At 37.6% G+C, this 4932-nt stretch overlaps 1 non-coding gene across 1 annotated transcript; it reads right to left on the bottom strand.

Annotated features, from left to right (window-relative positions):
• Positions 1-4386: 4386 nt before the first annotated feature.
• LOC130984719 (small nucleolar RNA R71) lies at positions 4387-4494 on the bottom strand. The gene has a single exon (XR_009088633.1). It is a non-coding gene; the product is annotated as a small nucleolar RNA R71 (small nucleolar RNA).
• Positions 4495-4932: the final 438 nt, after the last annotated feature.

The raw sequence follows: 4932 nt of genomic DNA, 5'->3' as shown, positions 1-4932 counted from the left end.
TTGAGGCCATTATTTGTTTAAACTCACTTATCCAAATTAAGCCTACCCTTTTTAATTACCTTTGTTAACCACTTTGAGCCTTTAAATCCCATTTGTTCTATATTTTACCACATTACTAACCTTAAGCTGAAAAACAATTGTATATCCCAAATTGAATCTTTGGTTAGCTTAAGATAGAATTGTGTGTGCTAGTTAGGTATGGGAAATTGTGGGAACAAAAGTTGTTAAGGGAATGTGTCATGAAAATTTAATGGGAATTTTGATACCTACTCATGTGAAACTATAAGAATAAAAAAATCTATGTGCATTGATAAGCTATATTTATTTTAATGTGTAAAATAAATAAATAAATAAATAAATAAGGGGACAAAATTACCCCAATGTTGAATTCAGAATTCAAAGATCAATGCACGTATGATAGAATCAAAATACAAAGTGATACATGAGTATGGATTGAAAAAGGAAATTCTGGGTAGCTAGGTGATGAGCGGATAATTTGTATACTTTTTGGCATTGTTTTTAGTATGTTTTTGATATCTTTTAGTTAGATTTTAGTACATTTTTATTAGTTTTTATTTAAAATTCACTTTTCTGGACTTTACTATGAGTTTGTGTGTTTTTCTGTGATTTCAGGTATTTTCTGGCTGAAATTGAGGGACCTGAGCAAAAATCTGATTCAGAGACCAAAAAGGACTGCAGATGCTGTTGGATTCTGACCTCCCTGCACTCGAAGTGGATTTTCTGGAGTTACAGAAGCCCAATTGGCGCGCTCTCAACGGCGTTGGAAAGTAGACATCCAGGGCTTTCCAGCAATATATAATAGTCCATACTTTGTCCAAGATTTGATGGCCCAAACCCGCAAAGCAATCCGGCCTCAGGAATTCCAGCGTTAAACGCCGGAACAGGAATAAAAGTTGGAGTTAAACGCCCAAACTGGCATGGGAGCTGGCGTTTAACTCCAGAAAAGGTCTCTACACGAATTTCCTTGATTGCTCAGCCCAAGCACACACCAAGTGGGCCCGGAAGTGGATTTTTATGTCATTTACTCATCTTTGTACACCTAGGCTACTAGTTATCTATAAGTAGGACCTTTTACTATTGTATTAAGGAGCTTTTATCAAGACTTTGGTAGCTATCTTGACTTTTATGCTATCTTAGATCTTTGGGAGGCTGGCCATTCGGCCATGCCTAGACCCTGTTCTTATGTATTTTCAACGGTGGAGTTTCTACACACCATAGATTAAGGGTGTGGAGCTCTGCTGTACCTCGAGTATTAATGCAATTACTATTGTTCTTCCATTCAATTCCGCTTATTCTTTTACCAAGATATCACTTGTTCTTCACCTATGAACAAGGTGACTGACAACCATTCTTGTTCTACAAGCATCTGAGGCTTAGTGAATATCTCTTGGATTCTTTAACCGGAATCTTCGTGGTATAGGCAGGACCTGATGGCAGCATTCAAGAGAATCCGGAAGGTCTAACCTTGTCTGTGGTGTTCTGAGTAGGATTCAATGACTGAATGACTGTGACGTGCTTCAAACCCTGAGGGCGGGGGCGTTAGTGATAACGCAAAAGAATCACTGGATTCTATTCCGCGCCTGATTGAGAACCGACAGATGAATTCCGCTATGCCGTGACAGGACATATGCAATCGCTTTTACTGAGAGGATGGGAGGTAGCTGCTGACAACAGTGAGACCCTATACGAGCTTGCCATGGAAAGGAGTAAGAAGGATTGGATGAAGGCTGTAGGAAAGCAGAGAGACGGAAGGGAAGGCATCTTCATACACTTGTCTGAAGCTCATACACCAATGATATACATAAGTATCACTATCTTTATCTTCTATGTTATTTTCGTTCATCATCATCATATACATTTGAGTTTGCCTGACTAAGATTTACAAGATGACCATAGCTTGCTTCAATGCTAACAATCTCCGTGGGATCGACCCTTACTCACGTAAGGTATTACTTGGACGACCCAGTGCACTTGCTGGTTAGTTGTGCGAAGTTGTGTAATGCCATGGTATTGAGCGCACCAAGTTTTTGGAGCCATTACCAGGGATTATGAGAGTTGTGAAAAAGTATAGTTCACAATTTCGCCGACCAAGTTTTTGGCGCCGTTGCCGGGGATTGTTCATGTTTTGAGCAAGCTTTTGGTAACATCAGAGCCAAGATCCGGCAACAACATCAAATTTTTGGTGTTATTGCCCGGGATTGTTTAGGCTGGACAACTGACGGTTCATCTTGTTGCTTAGATTAGGTATTTTTTTTCGAAATTCTTGAAGGTGAATTCTAGAGTTTCATGATGATTTGTTGAAATCTGGCTGGCTGAGAAGCCATGTCTAATCTGATTGGACCGAGGTTTCAACTTATCACCACAAGAGCTTGTTGATTTCGTATCAATCTTGCTGTTGGAGCAGTGATTTGCTAAGGCTTGGCTGACCTTGGTCATGTCTAGTGTTTTGGACCGAAGCTTTCTTTGAAAGCTTGGCTGGCTGTGAAGCCATGTCTAATTCCTGGACCGGAGTCTTAGACTAGCATTGCACTGATTCCTGGAATTCTCATTAAGAATTTTGATACTTTCTTTTCACTTAATTTTCGAAAAATACAAAAAAAAAAAAAATTTGCAAAACCATAAAATCCCAAAAATATTTCTTGTTTAAGTCTAGAGTCTCATCTTAAGTTTAGTGTCAAATGCATGTTTTTGTTATATTTTTCGAATCCATGCATATATTTCTTTGTTTTGATCTTTGAATTCTATTGACTTGAAGTATTTTGTGTGTCTCATATGCACTTTCATGTTGTTAGTGTCAGTAGTACACAAACTGCTAAGTTTGGTGTCTTGCATGCATTGTTAATTGATTCCTTTTGCATTTTGATTATCAAAAATCCAAAAATATTTTTAATTTGTGTCCTTTCAAGTCAATGATACAAAGAATTGAAGATTCAAAACATGCTGCAGAGGAATTATACAGAAAAAGCTGAGCATTCAAAAATGCCCAGTGAAGAAGGCAGACTGGCGTTTAAACGCCAGCCAGGGTACCTGGTTGGGCGTTTAACGCCCAAAAAGGGTGCATTTTGGGCGTTAAACGCCAGAATGTATACCATTCTGGGCGTTTAACGCCAGGATGGTGCAGGGGGAAGATTTTGTTTTCAAAATCAAATTTTTTTTTAGTTTTTCAAAATCAAATCTTTTTCAAATCAAATCTTTTCAATCAAATGTTTTCAAAATCAATTTCTTTCCTTTTTAAAAGATACTTACTAACAATTAATGATTTGATTGAACATCACAAGATTGTTACCTTTTCTGTTGAGAAAGGTTTGAATGTTTCAAATCATATCTTTTCTTGTTAGGCAAGTCATTCATTTTTAAAATCATATCCTTTCAAATGGTTTTCAAATCATATCTTTTAAAAATGCTTTCAAATCATATCTTCTCAATCACATTTTTTTTTTAAACTCATAACTTTTCAATTAAATCTTTTTAACCACATCTTTTTCAAAACAGTTTTCAATCAAATCTTTTTAATTTCTAATTTCAAAATCTTTTTCAAAAATCACTTGGTTTCCTTTCCACTTTGATTTTCGAAAATCAATTGATATTTTTCAAAAATGTTTTCAAAGTATTTTAATTAATTTTCGAAAATCTTCTTCCCTCCTTCTCACATCCTTCTATTTATGGAGTGCCACTCCTTCTCAATGCACAATTCGAACCTTATCTAACTAAAGTTCGAATTTATCTTCTCCTTCTTCTTCTATTTCTCTTTTCCTCTGACACTTAAAGGAATCTCTATACTGTGACATAGAGGATTCCACATTTTCTTGTTCCCTTCTCTTTCATATGAGCAGGAGCAAGGACAAAGGCATTCTTGTTGAAGCTGATCCTGAACCCGAAAGGACTTTGAAGAGAAAGCTAAGAGAAGCCAAAGCACAACTCTCTTTAGAGGACCTGACCGAATTCTTCAAGGAAGAAAACATGGCAGCAGAAAACAACAACAATGCAAACAATGCAAGGAAGGTGCTGGGTGACTTTACTGCACCTACTCCTGATTTTTATGGGAGAAGCATCTCTATCCCTGCCATTGGAGCAAACAACTTTGAGCTTAAGCCTCAATTAGTTTCTCTAATGCAACAGAATTGCAAGTTCCATGGACTTCCAATGGAAGATCCTCATCAGTTTTTAGCTGAATTCTTGCAAATCTGTGACACAGTCAAGACTAATGGGGTTAACCCTGAGGTCTATAGACTGATGCTATTCCCTTTTGCTGTAAGAGACAGAGCTAGAATATGGTTAGACTCTCAACCTAAAGAAAGCCTGGACTCATGGGAAAAGCTAGTCAATGCCTTCTTGGCAAAATTCTTTCCACCACAAAGATGGAGTAAGCTTAGAGTGGAAGTCCAAACCTTTAGACAAAAGGATGGAGAATCCCTCTATGAAGCTTGGGAAAGATACAAACAATTAATCAGAAAATGTCCTTCTGACATGCTTTCTGAATGGAGCATCATAGGTATTTTCTATGATGGTCTCTCTGAACTATCTAAGATGTCCTTGGATAGCTCTGCAGGAGGATCTCTTCATCTGAAGAAGACGCCTGCAGAAGCTCAAGAGCTGATTGAAATGGTTGCAAATAACCAATTCATGTACACTTCTGAAAGGAATCCTGTGAACAATGGGACTAATCAGAAGAAAGGAGTTCTTGAGATTGATGCTCTGAATGCCATACTGGCTCAGAATAAGATATTGACTCAACAAGTCAATTTGATTTCTCAAAGTCTGTCTGGAATGCAAAATGCACCAAACAGTACTGAGGATGCTTCATCTAAGGAAGAAGCTTATGATCCTGAGAACCCTTCCATGGAAGAGGTGAATTACCTAGGAGAACCCTATGGAAACACCTATAATTCTTCATGGAGAAATCACCCAAAT

This window comes from Arachis stenosperma, chromosome 5 (genome assembly GCF_014773155.1).
Source record: "Arachis stenosperma cultivar V10309 chromosome 5, arast.V10309.gnm1.PFL2, whole genome shotgun sequence".
NCBI classification, from domain to species: Eukaryota; Viridiplantae; Streptophyta; class Magnoliopsida; order Fabales; family Fabaceae; genus Arachis; species Arachis stenosperma.
Note: the sequence above shows the minus strand (reverse complement) of the source record. Positions and strands in the feature narration are given on the sequence as shown.